This window comes from Falco peregrinus, chromosome 2 (assembly GCF_023634155.1).
Source record: "Falco peregrinus isolate bFalPer1 chromosome 2, bFalPer1.pri, whole genome shotgun sequence".
NCBI classification, from domain to species: Eukaryota; Metazoa; Chordata; class Aves; order Falconiformes; family Falconidae; genus Falco; species Falco peregrinus.
In genome coordinates this window covers 55,171,781-55,197,077 of record NC_073722.1, presented here as the reverse complement: position 1 = coordinate 55,197,077, position 25,297 = coordinate 55,171,781, and positions in this window count along the sequence as shown.

Here is a 25,297-nt window from a genome sequence, read left to right as displayed (position 1 = left end):
GATTATTAGAAGAGATGAGTAGGCCGGGCAGATAGGCTTCTTGATCAAGGTTATGCTGTACTCATTATGCAGCAGCACATCTGGAATGGTCCAGTAGTACCCTGAGAATTCCTAATACATTAATAAGACTTACACCTCCTATAATTGCATTTGGCTGATTAACTTTCGTCCAGCTGGTCTTAGCTGCATAAAAAGATATTTTATAAGCTTGTTATACAGAAGTAAATTCTGAACATCTTTGGCTTATATCTTGCCAACTTTTATTCTGACCTGAATAACTCACTTTCTGGCAGCTTTTAGCACAGATGAATTTACAATATCCATCACAAATATTAGCCCCCTTGAGCCTGAAACTTCCAGATGTATAGGCACGACCATATGCCACAAGGAACTGTTATGTATCATTTTGTTCTTAGTCATTTTAATAATCAGCCCTAGCTGTCTCTCTTCACCCGTAATGGAAGTTCAGCACTTACAAGCTTATGAAAAATTGCAAGGCTGGATCTTTGGCTTTCTAAGGGCCATAGTTTCAGTTTAGATACTTTTGTTCCTGCAGCTGAATGCTTTCCACATCGCGGCAGAGTCTGTTTGCTCTTTGAGGAGAGAGGAAAGAATCCACACATTCCCCACCAGCTGGAAATGCGAACCCCGCCTTTGTTCATCAGCAAACAAGGCAGCTGGAGAGAAATTCTTCTTCTCGTACCGTTAGGTGTCACTGCAGGAAATGGAAATTAGGGACAAATGGTTTGAAAAGAGAAACCATTGCCAAAGATTATTCTGTGAGAAAAGAAGTAAATACATTTAGAAAGTAAATGATGGCTGTCTTCTAGCTCTACACTTCATTGCAAGCTGTTTTGCTAAACAAACCCCAATTTATTTATTTATTTTTTACTTCCCAAGGGCCTGAAGGATTTGAAAATGCAACTACTCTAAACACTTCCAGGAATTATTTAAGGATTTTATCGTAAAGGCATAACCAAAGTAGATTCACAATGTGTAAACATTATTCCTTTACCATTTTCACATAATTTAGTTATTTTATCAAAACTGGAAGCATTGTGAAATACAAAATGCCCACCTGGAGATACTGTCTGTACTCGTGAGTCTGTAGATAGGAAAAGAAAGAGCAGACAGAGCCGTCAAAGTACTTCAGAACAGTCCAGTTCTCCAGTGTTGCCTTTAATAAGTCGTTTCTTTTTACTTCTACACAAAGATTTATAGTTTTTGCAAAGTACTGAAATAAGCTGTAGCACATAGCTGGTTAAATTTTTTGGTTTAAGATTTGCAAATTATTGCCAGCACAATCACTTTAATAATTCACTTTGTTTCCAAAGCCATATTTCACACTGAATATACCTACTGTAGTTGTGAAGAGCAGCTGTTAGTGCTTCTAACAGCTGTCTTTCTGTGCTACTCACGATTCCCTCTTATAAGGGGCTGATTTTACCTCCAGACTTCTTGGACACCAAACCCCTCCCAAAGCCATGTTTTATTTCCTTTCCCCACCCTCCTTTGAAGCACAAACCCAGCACCCACTGACTCCGACAAAAATTACTTTTGGTCTGCATGCAAGGATCAGGCCCCAGCCTGGGAAAACTTCTGGATTCCTGGAAGACACTGAATTTGGTGTCCAGCACTGGGTTGTTCCTCCAGGTACTAGCAACCAGTTGTCAAGTAAACACAACCGTTGTAGCTCTGAAGAGCCAAAATGAGATGTTTTCAAATAATTTCATGTTAATTTAACTAGTCTTTCCATTTGCAATAAAGTCGATCATATTGAGTTGACACTATTATAGATATTTTATCAACTTAAGTAACTAGTCATGGAAACAATATTTCAGTAAACAACCCTTTGCCTTCACCCACCCACTCTCCATGACAAAAAGTCAACCGGTGAAAACATCTAGAATATTGATGAATACTGTGGGACCCTCCCCCACTGGCTCTGCTCGGTTCAGCTCCTGCTCTGGTAGGACCACACCAACCTCCTCCACTGAACTGTCTGGACTCCTTTTAATCACCATGGTCATTTGTAACCCTAAATCCAGATATTCAATTTGTTTGATTGCCCAAGATCCTTATACAGTAAAGAAAGCTCATGTATATGCTTTAAATCATGGGTTTACTTTTGGACCTACAGGATGGAACAGAAAACAGGAGTCTATGGTCCATTCTCTCCATGTTTCTCCTACCGGAACGATTCATCTTCATAACCTGCTTGATCCACATGATCTAAATCAGGGCCTGGAAAGTTTCACAAGACCTGAAATGTTTTTTCTTCTTGCAAAGAGTCCCTGCTAAAAACAAGCAAGCAAACAAAAGTAAATTTGTAAAAAAATCAGAATATTAAATGTTGATGCAGCATAGGAATAGCATTAATTTTATGTGCATATACATGCATATATGAATAAGTATACATACATATTCTTAAATTTTATATACAATATAAACCACATACTTTATACATAGATACACATGCACATAGATGTATGTTTACATATGTACACATTTTGCACCTAAAATCAATTTATTTTTACATTAAATAATTTAGCTACTCTCCTATTGTAATGGCTTACATTTTGGAAGATGAAGACAAACCGCTTAGACCTTGAAAAACACATGGGCTACTCAGATAGATGGCATCTGGGAGGGCTCTGAACTCCCTCAACATTCTATAGGGAAAAACAGAGCCAGGTGCATTTCTTCCTAAATCAAATTAGCTGGAAGATGCCACATCCAATTGTAGTAAATTGATGTGAGAGTTTGTGATGCCTATAGCAGATCTTACAACAAAGGTCAATGTGCGGATACGTAGACAACAGGCTGGTATACAGCAACTTGTAGTGGAGCTGCTCTAACAAAAGCACGGAAGATGTAAAATGAAATAAATTCTTTAATATAGGAAAAATACAGTCTTAATTATATATTTTAATTAATCCAACTCATTCATTTATATAATCAAAATGTTAATACAAAATGGTGTTTGACTGAGGCATTTCAAGACATATGATTAGAAGATAATTTTTACTTTGAAAAAATAACAATGGATTTAATGTAATCAAGCTACAGAATAAAACAAACCTGGATTATATGGTCAGGGAAACTTGAAAAAAACCCCACATGTTATCTAGTACATAAACTTGTGGAAAAAATACTGACGTATGTCAAATTTACCTATCATTGTCGTCATTTTTAAACATCCCCCTTGACATCAACAACTTTATATCATGTTTTATAACACTTAATTATCCCTAATTTTATTTAATTAACTTCACAAGACATCTAAAGCAATTCAAATGTTTTCTTAAATAAATGATGAGAAAGCAGCAGTTAAAGGGAGGGTACACACATATTCCACTCAGAAAACTACAGTTGCAGGAATGCTCAGGTAACAAAGTCAGACACTTAAATTTTGGATAAAAGCCACCTGTGCAACTGTAAATGAAATCATAAGCCTATATATAGAGGGGTTTTTTATTACTTATTCACAAGGGGGGCTCTCCACAGGATTCTTGCCTTATTCATTAAGAAAAATAAATCCTTATTACAAATTTGCTCTTTTTACATCTTAGTCTCCAAGCATTATTTACCACATATTGTCCAAAAGCTGAAGAAATTTGTTTATTTCAGGTGTTTTTATACAACTTTCATTCCAGTACCTCAGCGCTTTAAAAAATATCTATAGATTTGTATGCTATTATTCCCATTTTACAGATGGACACTGAGGACCAGAGGGACTGAGGTCAAAACTGCTAAACCTGGGTGCCCAAACCGAGTTTTCTTCCAGGGCTTTTTAGCACTTTAAATGCACACTGTCCAAATCCAGTCCACCTTCATTGTATCTGCGACTCATCCACAAATTCCATGTCACTTTTTGGGATCTTTGGCATTCTGAAACCAGGACAGGGCAGGTCACAGTTTGGATGTGCAGCTTTGTCACCCTCCTCCATAGCAGAAGGACCACAGGGAGGGCTGGAACATGGGCAGGAGACCCCTGCAGGGCTTGCTCACCTCATCTTTTAAGGGTGCAGCATGATGAGATGAGACTTCAAGGAAACACGCATCTTTTACCCATTGACGTCAACAACACTGTGAATCCACTGTTTCTTGAAAACTCCAAGACAGGTTAAAAAATTCAAAGAAAGCCACAAACACTGGGTATTATGAAAAATTCAAAGCTGAATTTTGAACAGCACTTAAAGCAACCCTTTATATCAACTCCTTGGCTAAAATAATGGAGAAAACTGGCAGCAGCTGTGAGAGCAGCACAGTCAGACCACGGGTACACCGTTCCAGTACACCGCCAGTATTTAGCCAGGCTGATGTTTTTCAGTAATTCTGGAGTCAGGCTGTGAGAGGCTGGGACTTCAGACCTATTTTTAACTTGTGTATTTGAACAGTTTAGTTACATTTGTGTTTTAAATAATGCTGCTACAGCAAAGATGAAAGAACTGCGCTTTGCATTTCAAAATACTCTTCAGGGGACTGGATGGCTCAGAGGACTGAGAACAGGACCTGTGTCCTTTCACCCCTGCCCTGCCAATTCTAATTCAGGCAGGCCAGTAGTGGACAAAAAGTCACTCTGGACGTCACCTCGGCAGTATGAAGCACTTTGGGGACGCCATCCTTGCTTCTAATGGCCATGTGCTCCTACTATACCCTGTTCCCTCCCACGCCCACGGCCATTATATTCCGAGCAGCAATGCAGAGGCCAAGAGGTGAGCGAGCCCGAGAGTTAAATTACCTCTCAGCCAAGGAGAGTAATTCTCCTAGACAAGAGGGAGTGCACTGATGCAGCAATAACATCGCAAGTTCTGCCCGCTCCTAGTTATCGTCCTGAAGGTAGGTATTGTCTTGTTTTATTGTTTACTGTAGATGCGTCATCTGCTGACTTGAAGACAGCAGTGACGGCTCAGTTTGTGTTACTGCAAAGGGGATGGCGAGGTGCCTGCATCTGCCAAGAAACGAAAATGTGAAAAACCCGATTTTTATGTGATGGGCAGAGCATTAGAGGTGGGCAAGGCCCCGGCAAATGGAGGGGTTCATGGATGTAACAGGACCAGCTCTGCAAGCAGCTTCTGCAAGCCTGTGGTGCAGTCCTACTGCTCATCCACAAAATGAGAGTGTGCCCTGAAAAACTGGGAACCATGCCTGGGCCTGGGTGCTCTGAAAAATCAAGTTTGCTTGTAAGTGAGCCAGAGGACTCTGCAGTAGCTGGGAAGCAGCTCCTTCTGGACACCACCAGCCACAATGCATGCTGTTGTGTGCAGCCTGAGTAAAGGTGCGAGCATTATCCACGACTGCTGGCACGCGGTGGGGTAATCGGCAGCCATCCAGCAGCCAGTGCTGTCATCACTAGATTCACACCTATACAGATCAAGTAAAAAAATAACTCAAAATGCTGCAAGGTCATGAATTTTTAGAACATCAAATGTATTTTTATTTCAGTAGAATTTCTGCAGCAAACTTTGTTTGACATGAGTGACCATAGTTTGCAGAAGGCATAGGTCCAATGTACCTATGGAGAGGAAAGTCCTGCAGTCCTGCACAGTGCTAGAAGCCCTGGTTTGCAATACAGCATCTTCCTGGCACAGGAAGATCACCCATACACTGGGCTGGTTCTTCATGGGGTTACGACAGTTTCAGAAACAGATTGCAGCAGCTGTGGAAGACAAACCGGTTGCCTTACGCCAGATGTTTTTCACTGACAGCTCATGCACATACTAATAATGATGTTCTTATGCATGCTGAGGAGGGAACTCTTTGAGGGAGAATGGTCTTGGAACAGCACACTGGAATTTCTTTCACCTGTCAGCAGAGCCTTGGTGTTATTTATAATTTTTATGCATTAGTAATCTGGTACCACTGTCCATACAAAATTAGACCCTGTGGAAGAGTAATTTTTTGCCTGGCTTCCCAAGGAAATTAAGTTCATTGCAGTCATGTTGCTTGTGTGTCTGTCTGGGCCCTTCTTTATCCTTTCTGTAATAACTGCTAAGACCCTTGGCAGATTTCAATCAAATATGATCAGCAACAAGATCAAAAGTAATATATTCCCACACACTGCATGAAAATAGACAGGCAAATAGAGAAGCCCAAATTATGGCCCCCACTGATAGAAAGGCTTTAGCTTGAATTCACATCAGAGAGTCCCCATCAACAGAAACACCTTGCCAATGCCCAACACCAGAAAAAGCTTCAGTCAGATGATATACCTTCTTAAACAGCTGTCTGTCGGCCCTGAGACACAGTCCAAGCAAAGCAGACACCCTCAGCTTGCTCCCGGGGATGCTCCTGCTGAGGGCAGTGGGGTTACTTGTTAAGACCGGAGGAAATCACACTGACATTTTTACCCAGTCCAGTGGCTTTCTGACCCAAAACAGGGAGTCCAACTTCTGTCCTTGCTGCAGCCCACTCCAATGCTGACTATGTACCTCCTTCCCCTTGTGCTACTTCTGGCGCTCACAGGACCCAGTGCCTAGCTGATTTGATGTGCTACATTGGCAGAGAAATAGCCTATAAAAGAAAGCAGAGAGCTTTTTGCCGTGTTAGTGAGTTGAAATGGCTCAGTACAGGAGCTACCAAGCATGAGATGGGCATTAGAAGGAGAGGGAGGAGCTCGTGGTGGGGCAGGGGGCAGAGAGAGAGGTGAGCTGGGGGAAGATGGAGCAGGATCTTGCTCTGTCAGAGCAAACGAGTTGTTAGGTATGTTGAGGCAAAGAGTATCGACAGCTGTAATTGCATGTGCTACGCTAATTACAGAAACACAAAATAACCAGCTGTGAATGAGACCGTTCCACACTGACTCCTTTGCATTTATTAGATTGTGCATGGAAATTAACAGGTTGGTTTTTAACAGTGTGGAGATCCAAGCCGTGACACAACGGGATGACAAGAGACACTGGGATGATGTCTTCTTAAAGGTCACTTCCACTGAAGTAGTGACATTGAAGCAGCGCAAGAGATGACATGATTTCTCTGATGCCTTTCTGGAACTTCAACTAAAACTGAATTAGTCTGTCTATATTTAACAGTCATACCAGTTCAAGTATATCCCACGATGGTTAAACAATGCTCAGGGAGAACAGAGCTATACAAAAGACCTCCTGGAGGGCTTAAGTAAAGAGCAGGAGAGAATAAAAATAAAATATAAGAATTCTTCTTATGCTGATACATCTAATATCCTGCAGTCCTTACACAAACCTGTGTTTAGTGCCCTTTTACTGCCACTGAATATGCATGAAAGTCCCAAAAATGTTTATGCTAGGACAAGCACTTATTGCTGAATCCTTGGAACTACACACCTACTAAACAAAATCAAATCAGTCTTTCAGAGAGATTTCAGGTTAACAGTAAGCATTTTCTGGGAGCATTTTCCAATAAAGCAAACTGTTGTCAATGAAAAGAGACTTTTCCATCAAAATGCACACCCACAAAATCTGTGCCATTATATATTTTCTAATGAAAGATGTCAGGTTTTGGAAACTAAAACTGTTCACTTTGCCGTTTTTATTAAAAAGCGCCAGAGGAAAACAATAAAGAAGGCTTGTCCGGGTACAGAAAGGCCATTTGTCTACCCAGGACTTTGATTTAAACAAGAATTCTGAATATTTATGGCTTTTAATTTTAAGAATATGCGTGTAGATTTCATTTTAGTGTCACATATGGATATTCTGCTTATATTTATGGCCTTGAACTCGAAGGTTGCTCAGTGGAAGCACAAACCGAATCGCTGCTCGTCTCAGCCCAGACCCCACTGACCGACTCCAATGCCGAGGCAGGACAGGGGCTGCCCAGCGGCTCAGCCAGGATTTGGCACAGTTTATGGAGGCTGATGTGTGGCCCAGGACTCTGCCCATCTCCCAAGCTCTGAATTCTTTCACCTGCATTTCTAAAAACTGATTTTGCCTTTTTTTCAAGCAGCTGCAGCCTCCATAGGGGAAAACACATCTTTGCAGAGAACCAGTGTAAGGACCAGGAAGGAAAATTGGAAGGAGAATTATCTTGGACAGACACAATATTTGTCTAGAAAATGTTGCCTAGATTAACTGAAAGTGCAGGTACACCTGCTTGATTTGAGGTACATAGAAGGGAAAAGGATATTTAGAAATGCAAGTGTTGTTCGCAATCCTTGTAGCTCCTGCTGGTAGATCTGGTAAAATGGGTGTAAAGTTTAAAAAGAAAAAAAAAGAGAGAGAGGGAGAAAGAAATAAAAAAAAAACCCTTGCTAGGTGTTATTATTTTTTTCTGTTATGGTCAGATCAAGAAGTCAAACAGAGCCTTTCATACATCTGTTAGAATTCTGAGTGCTGCTTATTAAGGTTGAATTGTGCTGTTTTTTTCAGGATTTAGACAAATCCATTCCAGCAGAGGATTAGAGATCTATTCCCACTAGAGGTCAATGGCAAATCAGATGCCAGACCTGAATCAATACAGGAACCAAGCCCCATTTTCAGATTATTAAAGGAGTTATGAATTTTCCAGCATACAAATTTCCTGTAGAAACTTTTTTTCTTTCTGCATTTTTTTTAGATCTGATCAATTCCTCTCCCCCTTGAAAATTCAGATGCATTTAGCAAAACACTGTGCTGAAATGCAGTATATTTATTGACAATGAAACTAGACCAGTACACTTCCAAGCAATTTAAAAATAACTCCCTTGGATTAGTTTCAATGCAAGGATGATAACACAGAGGATTATTTTTCTGTTGTAGTAAATTATTTATGTGAAAGTTGTTTTCCTTTTAACAAGTAAATCTTCCTAGACACAATTGCATTAGGTCCCTTGAATTTCATAATGGGGTTATCAATGGATGCACACAGAGTTTCAAGGTAAGCCTCAAGTGCAGCTATGCTCACACAGTGTAGAAAAATGACCGCTGTATTTCCATGGACACGAGTGCTTTTCCACATCCCTTCTCCAATGGGGGAGAGAAAATCAGTCTGCCACTGCACATTTTTTTCCTGTTTATCACCTGCCCTTTGTGAGAAATAATGTTGGATTAAACAGTGGCAACCTGTTACGGCTCTTGCAGTGAGAGCGACACACAAGCCTGGGCCGGAGCGCTGTTGCAAGCTGCAGCGTGCCGGGCACCCTTTGCCAGGAGACTGTCCCCACGTAACTCTGCATAACCTTGCACCTGGAGATTCTGTCAGGATGCGACAGGAGGGGACACAAGCACAAAGAGGGAGAGGAGTGGTCAAGCAGCAGGCAGAGCCTCATCTCCTGAGCCCCACAACAAACCCCTATCTACATGCATCCTGGTACCTCAGGTCTCTCATATCTCTGCACCAGATATCAGTATATATGTCCCTGTTGCAGCATGGATTTTTTTCTGTACAGCAGTGATTTTAATATTCTTCTTTTATTGCCACATGAAAAAAATCTCCCCTTCCTTCTGCTGTTCCTTTCATCTTGCTCTGGACAGATTGATGATACAGCAGTAGTAACAGCCCCCCACTAGATTTTGGGTTCAGTCCTCTGTAGGTTGTTATGCAGCAGAATATGAGACTGGAAGCAGCAGGATCCTCTATGGACCAATTTTTCAGATGATGCAAAGCCAGGCACAGTTGATTTCCATATCTCCCCCTGACATCTTTACATGCATGTGGGGTCTGTTCAGCTTTCTATGCAGTGCCAGGGATTAACTGAAACCTGTGCAGTTTTTATGGCACTTGTGGCATACAATGACATGGCATCACAAGCAAACAGATATTAGACACAGTAAGCAAGAGACTTTGTCTGAAACCGGCCGCAGGTGGCCCGTTAAAGGGTACGAGGGGAAGAGTGAAGCCCAGACCAGCTGCAGGGAAGAATGGGGGGGATGTGTTTTGACTGCGTTTGTTTTAAGAATCAGCTATCAAGAAAGATCAGGCTTCTTGATAAAGGAGAGCACTTTCCCAGTCATGTGACCAGTGTACCATGATGCTCCTGGAGATGAGAACCGGAGGAAAAAGGCCAGCAAAATGCCAGTCTGCTTTGAGGACCATTTTGCCCTCAAAGAGAGCCCAACAGTACACAGAAGTGAGGACCATGAGTAAAAGGAAGGGGATGAGGTTGGCAGTGGCAGGGAACCCCCCTCTGCAGGGACAGCTGACTCCTGTGGCCAAGGGATGCCCAGGTAGGAAAACATACGGCACCCAGGACCTGCTCTGACTTTCAGATGACCTTTGTGAACACATTGGGGTGTTTTGGTCACTGTTTTCCAACATGTCAACCAAATTCCTTGGTGTCTACCATGGCAGAATCAACTCTTCTTCCTCTTCCCTAACATTGTCTACTTATCCCTGGGGCCTCAAGGTATCCGGAGAGGCTCTGATTCTGCCATTTCCCAGGAATCAGCTTACCTCATTTGTGGGGGGCAGGGGGTGTGTGAGGAAGCCCCGTGTGGACCCTCAGGCTGTGTTCATGGTGATAGTCCAAACAGTACCAGTCCCCATTCACTGGTGTGGTCCATGAAACTCCCCTTCCCCCAGAGCCACCTGGCAAGGAGCAAGCCTGAGAAGATACCAGGCATGCAGCTGCAGGCATGGCCATGCGAGTAACTACATCTGGGAACACGACACTTTATATGCCAAATGCTACTGCTTTGGTAAAAGCAGCTTAGCTGTTTTCCATTTGGAAAACAGCTGAGCCCATTCGCTGTTCTGTAGCCTTGGATCTCACCCTTGTTCTGACTGTGAACAACTGTATCTTTTGCCGACCAAGAAAAGCATAGCCCAGCTGTTTTTCTGTACCATTGCTTACAGCTTCCTAAAGTAGGAGAGGAGTGCTGTGTACCTAGTTTACAAGTATAGGAAGGACTACATCAATTAGCTGAGCAAGCAGGTATTTATTTCAGTTCTGCAGCGTCAATGAACTGAGAAGACTGCCTGAAGTGAGTGCTCACTGCAAAACATTCTGTGTTTTCTCTCCTGAGGTACTCAGTTCAGAAAAATCTATCAAAGATATGAAACAGCACCATCTTTTCTAGGAGAGAATCCCTTTAACATCATTTAATGATTGCCGATAAATGACAAAGTAATAAGAATTAGGTAAGGTATTAGCCGACATTTGTCTACAAACAGCGCTCTCTCCATGGGGCTCATGAGGAAGAGGAGTGTTTCAGTGGCGGGCAGAGTGCCTCTCGCTCACCTTCCCGCTGACATTGCGGTGCAGTGATGCTCAGGATGCTGCTCCAGCAGCGCGGGGAGGAGCGCAAGGAGCAGCACCTGGCCCCCAGGGCAGCAGTGTCATGGTGCCACCGACCTCTGGCTCTGCTGCACCAAAAGCCGTGATTCTAAGTAAGTTTCCAGATCAGAGCTTTTCTCAAGAACTGGGCTGTTTGATAAACTCCCTAAACTGCCAACACAATATATATGTCTATCAAAAATATTGGCTTGATAAAACTAGACGGTGACATACACTGCCCCTAAGTGCTTCTCCTAATTTGCCCTTCAGAATTTAAACTTTCAGATGATCACTCCTGGGTGTGTAACTCTTCTGGAGGCAATTACAGTTTGTATTTTTAACCTTTGAATTGAGTATTGTGAGATCTCTTTCCTTTTTCTGTTCAAATGCAAGCCAGAAAATACATTTATTTAGACTAGTTCAATCTTTTGTGCAGCTAGGTATGTCTTCTATTTTTTGGTCTTCTGAAAACACATCTTCATTTTTTACTTTGTTTTAAAACTGATTACAAAAGAAAAAATCATAAATTAAACAAACTAAGAAAAAATATAGAATTAAATCAAACCAATGGCAGAAAACAACGTATTATACATGGTTCCGTTGTGGTTGTATAATAAAAATGTTGATGCAATTAAACTAATTACTTGCTGTCATTCATAGTGGTTCTTGTAGTGAGATGATGTGTTAGGACAAGAGAGAAGCTCTGAAATTTGGCTTTTTAATTACCTAAGCACAAAGTTTAGGAGCTTCAGAAGAACAAACGAGATCCTTGCAGTTTATGGGTTGCCTGAGTCATGACTTCAAGAAATGTTCTCTTTTCTTTCCTGAAGAAAGGCAACAAATAATTCTTAGTATATGATGGGACACCAAGAACTAGTGAGATGTGTTATACAAATAGATGCTGGTCTTTTGACACTTTTTTCAGCAGCTTCTGCCAGTCTGCTACTTTCGATGGAACTGATCTAAATTGCAGATGGGCCAAAACTGCTTTTCAGGGTCAATTTTGGCTCATTTTAAAAGGCTTCTTATTGATTGAAAGTGGATCTGAAACCAGGCAGAGCTAGACGAGGCCCAGTTATCAGCAGATCCCATTATGCCTAGCGGAGGGAGTTACAGCTGGAGCTCTGTGTGGCCCCTGCAAGTTAAGCATATGCTTTAGTGCTTTGCAGGACTCGTGCCAGAGATCTCCATCCTTTACAAGATGGAGTTACCAAGCTGATGGACATACTCCAAAACAGGGCTCCGTAGCAGAAAAAGCAGCAGATGAAAAACCTTAACTGAAGGCTTCTTTTCTCCTGAATGGCCAAGAACAGAGGGGTCCTCTCAAAAGCACCCATGATTAAGATAAAGGGGATTACAGCACTGTCACTCAGAACAGCCACATGCAGCGCATCCTTTCTAACCTAAGAGAAAAGAGATTTGAAATGCTGATAGACCTTACTAATAGATACAGGCTGCAAATAGACTGCTGCCGAGAAAAAAGCTTCCCTTATAACAGCCGTGGCTGCTACACTTTACAGGCTAAGAATGTGTAAAGGTAGCCAAATCTTTCTGAGGAGAAAAAAATCGGATATAAACAAGCAAGCAGCCATAGATTGTTTCAGAAATAGGAGTGCTGGCTGCACGAGAGCTCGGGGGTGATGAAGAGGACACATGCAGACAATGCCAGCTCAGCCTTAGAAATCTTTGTAACAGATTCTGATTTGCTCATCTCTCCTGCTTTCATTTTTCTCCTGTCTTGGGTGAAAGGTTTGTGTTTAATAACATCATTTGCATCAGTGTGTCCCAACTGACCAAGGTACGAGGGCTGGGAGAGATTAGCATGGTAATCTTATTCTGATGGATAAAATTAGCAAAGATATTCCCCTGAATGGAGAGCTGCCATTGGCGAGCTGCCGTGCTTAGAATCAATTACTAAATTACTTTGAGCTCTAAGTCGACAGTAACAGAAAAAAATTGGCATCGACCGAAGTGAAATAAGATAAAAAATATGCGATCATTAAATCTCTTGCTACTATTCGCGAATGTGACTCACAAGAACTGCACAAAAAATAAGGCAGAATTTAATTTTTAACAGTGGTCCCTGTCATCATTTCAACCAGAGCTGCTCAGTGCGTGGAAGCGCAGCTCTACCTTGTACCCAGCTGCTTGGAGGAGGAACTGGGCTGCTTGCAGCTCCCATCCTGTGCTAAGCAGGGCACATCGTGGGGACGAAAGCCAAAAGACTGGCTTCTGTATGTGCAAGCAGAGCAGGGTAGAGAAAGGCTTTGCCAAGGCATTAAGCCTTCGTTCATGCTGTAATTATCTGCTGGTTTTTTAAGTGTATTGTAGGTACTTCATGCTTTGCAAGTAAAGAGAAGGGTAGGTCCCTGCCCCAGAGAAGGCACAATCTGAAGGCTTTTCTGCGCATACGCACACAGCGTATAAAATTCACAGTAGTGAGTAAAGCCCCATGTGCTCACCTGTCTTGCTCTAACACACACACACAAATTCTAGTATTACTACAAAAGGTGTCTTAAGAGCAACATCATGCTGTTTGTAGCATAGTCAGGGATTTGCCCAGGCTTAAACATGGGCAAAATCTCTGATCTTCACTGTGCGCAGACCTTCCCTGCCCATTTGGCGTGCTGGGCAAGGCAGAAGTGCTCTGCAGTGTCGGAGATGGTCAGAAGAACCATCATTCGCATTATTATGGCTGAGCTTTTGGAAGTATCCGCAGCCTTCAGACCTCTGGTTTTTGACTGCCCCCATTGAAAGCAGTGGCACACAGGTCTGGCTTTCTGAAAATGCCAGGCTTTTGAAACTTCTCCAGTTGAACACATACATCTAGAGACCTCTCAGAGCACTAGCTGCTTCTACAGACCTCCTAGTACTAAAGTCCAGAAGCTGTAGATAAATACTCAATCCATCTTTTCTGGCATAGAGGAAAATGTGAAAGAGGAAAACAAAATGAGAAATTACTGTGTTACACAGAATGTAGGACATAAGACACCCTAACTTCAAATATTACCACTAGCTTTGGTACAGTTAAGAAATAAATGGGCTTCAGAATGAAAAATATCCAACTAACACATGATCAGTAGGACAGCAAGGATGTAGAAAGAAGAAATATGAAAGAACCTTTTATCAGCTTTAACACTGGGAATCATAGTAGCATAAGTAATTGATAATATTATTAGCACAGTATACATATCAGCTGTCGGGATATTATGAGGACTGAATCCAATCTCTGTTGAGGGAGTCAGGGTCAACATCATTAACTATAGATCCTGTCCTGGTTTACATATAGAGCCCTCAGGCCAAGTGTCTGCCAGATACATCTCTATAGATGTGCATAGCTATAGGACATACAGGGGGCTAATCACACACATCAGTAATAGACAACAAGCTTTTGTTTATCTGAAGGTTTACTGGAATTAACTGATTAGTGTCAACTTGACACAATAACTTTTGTCTACAATGTAGTAGATCATTTTGATGGTTTTATTGATGGAGTGTTGACTAATGTAAATTGTAAGGGTAGTTGAATGAAGTAGGAAACATTTTAGTTAAACAGAAATTGAAAAAGCCACTAGCAAACATATCTTTAAAATGCCACATTCTGCAGCCGTACAGATGCCATAATAATGATAACAATGATGGCAGCAACAGTAAGTCAGGAGAATTTAAAATGGAAATAGACATGACCTATTCATAAATTTCTCTCTTACATAAATCCTCAGATGATATCCTGATGTTAAAAGTAACATAAGGTAGATTTCACATATCTCTTTCTGAAAATAAAATTAGTCTAGTAAAAGATGAGTGAAAATGAAGTAAAATACATTTATTTACATAAACGCCATAGTGGCCTGATTTAGAATAAAAGTATGAAAAATATTTAAGGAAAATTCTCTGTTGGGGTAAATGAATTCTTTGTATAGATTCATAGCATTATTTTCTGTTTCTTGTTAGATATAATTACTTTCTTCCGTAGTCACTATGGATCACACTGTTTGCCCTCCTCTTCTGAGCATCAAATAGCTTTTATGAACTACTCTAGGCTTTCTGTTCTCATGGCTTTACAGCATGGTTAGGAGTTCATGGTTTAAAACTACACATGATAGTATTCATCTTCTAACATAAATAACAATAGACTTCTTTTCTGGCTCAGCTATTAGATTATTTAGTGCAACTGTTGGACAATCTTCTTTGAAAGTAAGCTCAGGGAATACTGTGATTATATCATGAATGCTTCAAATAACAGAAAGGTGGTATGTGGTCTGCTATATTTATATTCTGCTATAAATAACAGAAAACTAATTCACATTCTTTTATAACTTCAAAATCACCTTTCTTTCCTTTCCAGGCATAAACTATTCTCCCCACAATAGCAAGTCAAAACAATTAGGCTAAGACAAGGGGGATACTGTGTGTGACAAAATGAAGTAATTAAATTTAGGCAGTATTATCAACGATGCCCAGTTCCAACCGTTGAAGCTGCAGTTAGTAACCCCAGTCTGTCCCTCTATCAAAAAGCTATTTATTCTTCATTACTGGCTATCCCTGGGTTAGAAGGATTCATTGTCATTGTAGCAACTCACAGGAGGAACAGTTAGTGCAACGATATTATGGAAATAGCCATTTCATAGCTCATGGGCAAAGTACTATTGAGTCACAGCTTTCCAGTGGTTGTCAGCAATGGTGAAATCTTGTCTCTGTTATCATCCTTGAGGATTCATGGCATTTGTTTGGCTTATAGCAATATAATAGAGAGGGAAATCGTGTCACCAGAGAAAAGATCCCCATTTTAGAGATTTCATCCGTGCAATTCCTACAGAAGTCTATACGCAAGGTCTGCAAAATCGGGGACAAAGCGTGCTGTCCCTTGGGGATACAGCTTGCCCAGTTTAGATCAGGAACATCCAGACCAACATGGTTCTACTTTAGACATAGACACAAGTGTAGTTATGGTTCCCTCTTGATCTGTCTCAAAACTAATTCTGTGTCCTAACTGGAGCAGGGCAGCACATGTCTGAGAGACCATAACTTCTAGTGCTGAGATTTCAGAAGGTTTTATCTCACATGCTTTTAAATCTGAGGATGTGCAAAGTCACGAGAGCGTATTACATGGAAGGCAATGGAAGCAGGTGGTGTCATTCTTAAAGAAACACAAATGAAATTTAAACAAATCCTTTGGTGTGCTTTCCTACCTGAGAATACTTTGATGCATCCATGAAATCACAGCCCTTCTCCAGCAGCATCTGACTTAGCAGTTTTTTGAAGATCCCTGCTTCTCCACTCAAAAATACACAAGTCTGTTAAACCTCAAGATTTGGTCAGAGCCTGGCTGTACTTCTTTATTTATTAGACATAGACATATTCAAATCTATGTTTGTTCAAAACTGGCAATATACATTTTCATCCCAGATTTCTACCTAGTTACTAGAAAAAATAGTTTGAAATGGGGTTTATTTACACACTAGGGAGAAAGGTCTCGGTTTTAGAAAGCAAAACATTTCATGTAGTTAACTCTTAAACAGTTCACCAAATCACTTGACTTGCATGCAAACAAACCAAGTAACTTTTATCCTGCTTTAAAAGTAGGTCCTGGGCAAAGGTGCATAACCTTTCTTGAATATTTTAGTTAATTTTAAACAGGATGTTAAAATATCTAGCTATTGATTTTCTGAGGCCCTTATGTGTAATAATTGCATTATAAAAGTTCCATTATTATGACATTAAGTCAGAAACAGCTGATAAGATGTAAACACAATACAGTGCAATTTATTCTTATGGAGTATCTTTTAGAGAAATCATAAAACAACGTTTTACATGTAGCTATACACTTTCAAACATGATTCTCAATTGTGCCCGGTAGCACACAATTAAGTAGAGGTACAAAAAGAAAGAAAAAGACCATTTGTGGTCTATACAATGGCCAGGTACAACACACTACAATAGTCAGGAGAATATCAGAGAACGACAACATTTTCCCAATGCTGAATCAGAAAGGTCTGTTTGGACTAAATAACTTTTTGTGAAAGGCTCTGATTCCTCCCTGATAGCCCTCAAAGAACAGGGAAGAAGGAGATTATTGCGAGTGTAAATCACAATCCAGAGAGATGCTGGAGATCACTAAAAGATGCAAATGATGCTCTGACAATACAGGAATATGCCTTAAACGCGCAACTGAGACAGTCAAATGGTAGCTATTTCTATAGTGGAAAGGAGAAATCAGTTTAGAGTTCATGTGATGAGAAGTATGGACATCCTCGCCATGAACTTCAGCACAACATCCCATTTCTATAGCAAATATGCCATCTTCTTCAGCATCTACAGGGAGAAGGGAGCATTTAGGTATTAAGCTCTCATGTGAGAGAGAATTTGTTTTTCCTCAGGTGCTTCCTCCTCAGACCAATTCTGAATGCAGGGTGGCCTCATCGGGTATCACAATGTCTTCCATCAGTTTTCATCTCTTTAGCAATTTGTTCCTTGTTCCATTCTCTGCTGCCTCCTTCTTTCTTTCTCTCTGGATCCATGTTTTCCAGGAGATGTTTGCGCACGCAGCTCTCTCCTGCATGCATCTCTTCTGTCTCAACCTTTTCTCCAGAATGACTTTTGCCATCTCTTTACTCATCTCACCAACAGTGTAGTTCTCCACAGCTAAAGGTCCGTATTCTTACTGTTGGGCACTTTGGCTCAGAACACCACCCAGGAGTCTTCTAGCACCTTCTTTTGTCATCCTGCTAGAGCATTGAAAAAGATGAGATACATAATAATGGAAGATACTTCTTCCTGCTTGTCACTGGGCTCACTGCATAAAAGCAATACTGGGTAACTTTGTGCCGAGTATAAACATCCCTGGTGCAAAAGTTCAGCACATTGAACAGTACGAAACACCTAGGTAATGTCTCATTTAAATGTGAAGTAGTTATCTTGATGGCTAAATACTCTGTAACCGTTCAGACCAAAGGATAACTCCAAGTCAAAATACTTTATAACACATTGCCCCATGATTCTGTATTCAATAGCAATCTTAAATAAGAATAATAAACAAGAAGGACAGTGTCAAAATTACAAATAATTAGGAGTTTTAGCCCATACTTTGTCATTATGATCAAATGATTTTTTGGGTTGGCATAAAGAGAAGTAATCCTGAGGGACTGGCTTTGTACTTCAATGTAATATAAAAGCTGCATATTATGTAGAATGAGGGGGAACAAAAGGTTTTGCTTATCCCAGGATTATAATTGCTTTATCTTGCCAAAATTTCTCATTGGATCAAATACAAAGACCTTCATTCAGTAGTTAACAAGGCTTTCTTCAAGAAAATTCCTCTTGGCCTCATCATTTTCTCTACAGTTTTCACAGTCTTACAGGCAAATCACAGCTGCCCAATGGCACAATTAATCAGTCATGGTATAGTACTAGATATACATTATATGCCTTTGTAGGTATGTGGGGGTGTGTGTGCATATGATGTAATGATGTGCAAAATGCAGAATGCACATTATTTAAAATATAAGATGAAAATGCTATTTCAATCACTGCTAATTTGCATTTCATATTCCCAAAACATCATAATACTATTATAAGGTATTGATCCAAGCATGATCATTTGATTTCACATCAATACTAATATGACTTTTCTGTGATCTGTTGACATGTGAGATTTTCTGAGTGAAATACATACATACCAATATCCAAATATTTTCTCTAGTAAAACTGGATTCATCTGTTCTGTATGAAAAGCTGTTGGTAAAAAAGTAGATGACCCTGCCCTAAAACTTGAATTTAGATTTTACTGGTAGATTTAGATTTTTATTCTTACTACTTTCCCCAAATCTCTTTCCTTTGCCTCTTTGATATAGTCGTGGCTTTCTGATACTGTTTGTTGTCTGGAGCCATATTCAGTATCCTGAGCACTGAGCACAGGCAGCAGAAGTGGTTATGCCATTTAGGAGCAAGAGTTGCTCAAAATCTCATTCCCATCCTCAATGTGATTGCTCGGGACCTGCCATAAAGACTGCTGGAATAACTTCTACTGAACCTCTCTGGATTATGTAAATAATATAGTTTATTATGAAACAATTCTTACTTTGATGATTTTTGCATACAGATGCCAAAATCATATGGGTCCCACACTCCCATTTCTTCTCTCCCACTAGACAGTCATACAGGACGATACTCAACTAGCCTTCAATATCAATGCTGCTGATGTAGTTCTTCCTGCTAAATCCCTGTTTTTAACATTAACCAAGAGTTTAAGCTGACACCATTATGTTGATTTTTCCTGGTGGTTACCAACTTGAGATCTACCCAGTGGTCAGGGGTAATTACCCACCTTTGCTGCAGATATCCAGACAGACCTCCCTTTCCCCACCTGAACACACACATGTACCCACAGAGCCAACATGGTTTCTGCTAAAGACAACAGCAACATCTCCATTGATTCACTTGAAACAGACTTGGATCTCACTGGCATGGAAAGCCTGAAGGGGAGCATGCAGCATGCTCCGGGAGGAGTGCTACGTGCTGATGATGCTCAGTCACTAGTGTCACTGAAATCAGCACATAGAATGCAATTGCTTTTATCTCACCTGACTATCTATGGGGCCTGAGCAAAAAAATAGCTGAAAGCAGATCCATCACATATTCATCCCAAAATGAGCCATCTCAGTTTCCTCACAGAAGCCAAGGGACCCAAGGGACAGCCAGAGCTTGTCACTTGCCTCAGGTGAGATGCGCTTCTTTCCCATCACCTGCCAAGACCTGAAAATGGTTCACAGCCTCAAAATCCAACTAAAGCCATCACTGCTTCTGGAGCGTGGGGTTGCTGCTGGGGGCTCTTCCATCTTCCTTTATGTATGACAGAGCTGTGATCCTTCTTTTCCACATGAAGTTATACTTCATGTTGAAGACTACCAAGAAGCTGAAGTAAGGGTAGAGGAATCCAGTTCCTGCCTGGGACAGGTCAATACGGTCACAATATTCACCTTCAATTCTAGGCACCATTTTTCCATACACTTTCAGATGGAGTCCACGTTGCAGGAAAATAAACCCCCGAGAACTTCAGGCTCATCAGGCTTCAAAACTTCTTTCTAGTCCCAGTGGTCTTCTAAACCAAACCTGCAATATTGGAAGTAATAAAAGCAAGAGTAAATGCAATGAGTTAACATTACACAGGAACACCATGTCCATCCCACACACCCAGCCACAACACAGTTACTAGGTAAAAACTTCATTGGTACTCCAGAGCCTACTCAGCAGGGGAAAAACTCTAACAGTTGATCCAAAGTAATTTAAATTTAAATTGTGAGCTTCTCAGACACTTACCATGTCCTGTTTGGTTCCCTGAATAGACAGTGTATAGACACAATGTATATCAGTGTATGTCCTACCATGTACTTACTTTCACACATCACTTTCTTTATTTTTGAAGATATCAGCATATTTCAGGATACAATTACAGAACCTGAAAACTCAATTAATGTGCTATTTACATGAGTATTAACTAGAACAATGCCTATAAATGCATTAGAAAAAAAATCTTCTTACAGATTGCAAATAAACTTTTAAGAACTGACCCAGTGCCAATCCTTTCAGCACCTGTCTGGATATAGGCAATTATTTTAGTTAATGGCACAGCACAAGGTCCCAGAGTACACACATAAACCCACATTTTCCAGGAGAGATTCAAGCAGGGATTACATAAAAGGTTTTAGTAAAAACTGCAGTCTTGTTCTCATCTGAAGCTATTACCCAGTCTTGTTCTTTATGAATGTAAACAGATAATTTACCCTTAATTTAAGGCCCCTTCACATAAAGCATAATCAGCTTAAGGAAGATATGTGGTCAGCATAAAAAAGATGTAATTTACATCTTACATCTGCTTTTCATACAAGTTGAGCTCTGCCTCCTGTTGTCTCCAGCAAATGGAAACTTCTATACTGTCTTCCCTCTCCAGCCAACACTTGCCAGGTATTTTCACTCCCTTTTCAGAAATCCTAATAGAGGGAGTCTGGGTTTGACCACTGAAGTCTGAATGTCCCACCAACCCCTTTCTTGCACTCCTGTAGCAAAAGACGGACCTTACGGAGCCTGTGAAATAATTTTGACTGCAGTAAAATGAAAAGATTGTTGATTGGCAGGAAGGCATTGGTGTACTTTCCAGGTTAGCACTTCAGGCTGACTAGTAGTAATTTGATTGATTGATTGATTTGAATAATTTTTACTGGGAGGCTAAAAATGACCAGCTGCCAGTAGCATGTTGCTTTTGTATAGGGGCCTGGGACCATCCATCAGGAATCATTTTCAAACTGGAGTGCTACTTAAAAAAGGCAGAGCAAAGACAGCCAAGCTTTGATAAGTTGCCTTACAGAAACAATATAGCTGATACCAACAAATCAAGCGGAGGAGCCACAGAGAAATGTAACCGGGGCTGGATCCACAGCGTTGATACGCCAGCCAAGAGCAGCGGTCTAGCTGTGGCCCCTGTAACAACAGCTGCTATGTACCCAGGGACTGTTGGTGGGAACGGAGCTCCGATTTTTAACCTGAGCAAACTCTCTGTATTTGAATCCCTAGGGAAAATGTCCCAGCCCATTTGACTAGGTGTTTCTTGCTCACCATTGAAGACTATTTACCATTAGTCTCCAAGGCATGCAGCCTTGCTCTGACCTGTGGCTCCTGACAGCACAGAAGGGCACGTTACAGTTCTATGTGGGAGCTGCTGTGTACCTCAGCAGAGCCAACACAGAGACCTTTGATTAAACAGCTTAACACTATTTCCTTCTGCTAACACATTCCCTTGTACCTTGCCTGAAGGCACAGTGCATCTTTACAGGCAGGAATTCAGGATTGTCAAACCCTGCCTCCCTGTCACTGGCTACTTATTCTGAGAAAAGAGGCCTTTTTAACTTTCCTGTGACCTCTTGACTTAGACATCGTTATCCTTCACTGTGGGAAGAACATACCTTTCCATCTTTCTTACTGTCTCATTCAACCTCATTGGATTCATTGACACAAACAGGCATAGAAACATAAAATTGCCGTAATTGGGTCAGGCCATAGGTCTGATAGTGGCCAGTGATGATTGCTTAGAGAAAGAACAGAAGAAACAGGGCACAAACAGAAGGACCCTCCTCTTGGCAAATCTCCTCTGCTACCAGCAGTTTCAAGGCCATCATAGCACTGGAATTTGTATCCAGACCATCACCTTATGATGCAAATACCAAAATACCAAATAACAGCAAGTAACAAACCTTTGATTTCTTTTAAACTCGTAAGCATGCTTTTCATTAAACAACACAAATATCTACCTGCAACGTGACATGGATCTTTATGTGTGAGTAATCGGTGTGCTTTGCTGTGCTTCTGTGCTTGCAAGAAGATAGATGGAATGGCACTTTTTGGGCACAGTAGGCAAATAAAGTACATTTTTTTCTAACAGCATTTCCTTAAATCTCTTTTAAGCTATTTTCACTGTGCTCTCTCTCCTCTTATCCTACTCTGCACATTTTATGAGGGGCCTCTCAATTTCTGTGATCCAATCTTCTCGTTCCCCAGCCCCATTACTGACAAAGGCGTCACACTCACACTCCATACCTTTGTAACTAGGTTAAGGATCAGCTTGCACAGGCAAGCTGCAGTCCCGCAGGCTATTCAACACTAAAGGCCTAATCTACACTCTGCTGAAATCGTAGTCTTTAAAAGGTTCAGTAGGTTTTGACTAACTTCATCAAGCTTAGAGGCAAGGCCCTATAAAAGTCATTACTAAATGTGCCCCAGTGAGCAGCACATTGCACTCTGTAACTTGCTAGTTTTGCAATACGGCACATTTTTTCTACCATTTGAAATACAACTCAGTCCTACTATTTCTCCTGTGTGCTGCTCTGAAAAGGGCATCAAGTATCCCTAGATATGGTTTTAAAAAACCAAAAGGCATGATATTAAATTATATTCAATATCAATATTTACATAACTGGGAAAAGCATTGCTGACAAAACAGACGCTTAAGACTACATAATTTGAAATGTGTGGGGAGCTTTTTTTCTTGCTAAAGAGTGTAGATTGGTGCAGGTAAAGACTCTGCTGGGTGCAGCTGAATGGACAAGCCCAAACTCAAACTGTGGTCTTTTTTTTTTTTTTTTAAATTAATGGGACTGAAACCAAACAGTTCATAAGGCAAGCAACAGCCAGGCCTCCTAACTTTTGGGTTTATGAACCTCCCTATATTTATCCCATCAGGGAACAAAGAAAAGAAGTGTCCAGATCTGGGCCTCTGTGGCTAGCTGATGCCAGGAGCATGGTTGGGAGCTGCAGCAAGGCATCTCCGCCGGTGTCCGAGCTGCAGCAGTGCCCTGCTGCCTGCTGTCCTTTGCTCGCAATGACTGAGAGCTTTGACCCGGCCACATCTCTGCTTCTGGAGGGAAAAGCAAAGCCTTCTCTTAAGGGCTATTTCAGCTTCCAAGACCCTTGTTCTGCCGTGGCTGTCCTAGCAGCTGCCCAACGAGCATTTCTGCCTTTCACATCCTCTTCTCCTGCTTACACAGTCTACAGCTAGCATTTTCCTCTTTTTTTTTTTTTTTAATCTCAGAAAGGCCTCCCCGCCTAATCTAATTCCCGCTCCTTTGTCACAAGCAGATGTCACTTTTACATCTGTGCGTCTGCTGAAGCGCCCCGTCTCCTCCAGCCCAGCAGATGTTGCCGCCGCCGAGGCAGCAGCGGCCGCGGGGGGAAAAGCAAAGCGCAGGTCCCTCTGCTGGCGGCCGCCTGCGCGCCCCGGCCGCGGAAAGGCACCCAGGAAAACAGGGGCATCGTCACCGTTATTTTATAATTATTATTATTATCACTACTATTGTTGTTGTTGTTGTTATCATCATCATCATTATTAGCATCATCATTATTATCATTGCAGATCCCCCCATCCCAACTGATTACGCAGCAGCAGGCCAGCCAAGAGCGCAGCCGAGCCGGCGCAGAGGCGCGCAGAGGCGCGCAGCGGGAGGGATGCTGCCCTGGTACGCGGGCCGGGCCCCGTGCGACAGCCGGCCTGCGCGGGCAGCGGGAGCGGGGCAGCAGAGCCCACAAAAAGGGGGATCCCCCCCGCCTCCCCGGGCTGGCGGGTAGCCCCGGGGTGCGGCAGGAGCAGGGACGTGTCCCCGCACAGGCACGCTTCGGCCGGGGGACAGCCAGCACGTGCCACCGGCCCCCCCGGTCCCGCCACCTGCCGCGGCCGTGCTGCGCGCCCCGTCCGGCGAGGGCCCGGCGGCGGCCGGTGGGTTGCTCGGCGGCCCCCTCCGAACCACGCGGTGCGGAAGGAGCCCTCGGCGGTATCTAACGCTACCGCAGCGGTGGGACGGCGGGCAGCCCGCGGAACGGCGGCGCGGTCGGAGCGGGGCCGGAGGGGCCCGGGCGGCGCTTTCCCATGGCCGGCGGCGGCCGCACAAAGGCGCGCTGTTCCCTGTTTTGTTCCGCTGCCTCCGAGCATTCCTCTGGCAGCCCGGGGGGAGCGGGCCCGGCCCCTCTCAGTCCCGGAGGGGAGGAAAGAAAAGTGGCTTTTACACGCCCGGCGTGTTTTTCTCCGGCACCCGGCCCCGCCGCTCCGCCCGCCGCCGCGCATCCTGCGCATCCTCCGCACCCCGCGCTGCCCGGCTGGGCCGGAGTTTGCGGAGTTTGCGACCGAGACAAAAGGGCTTTTCTGAAAGAAGGGAGAAAAGGAAGAAAAAAAGGAAAAAAAAAAGAGAGAGAGGGGTGAAGCAACCAGGAGGCTCTAATTCTATTTGCGTCGCCTGGAAATCAGAAGGGGTTTTTCCACACTTCGCCATGATTTGATTATTCCTTGGAGATGGTTTCTGCGCCCCCAGCCAGACGCGTGGGGGAAGGCGCTGAGGCAGTTGGCCTATAGTGGCAGTAATCAAATTACCCATTTGCTACAACTTTTTTCGGCAGAGCCGCTCGCGTGTAGAAAGAACAACTGGAGCCCAAACGCCGCGCAGGGGGAGCCGGGGAGCGGGCGAAACCCACCTCGGGGGGGCCCAGAACAGGAGCCGGCCGCGCCGGGGCCAGCGGGGCAGCCGGGGGGAGGCGGGGGGCAGGTGCCGGGGTGGGCACCGCCGCTTTCGGCGCCGGGCTCGGTGCGGA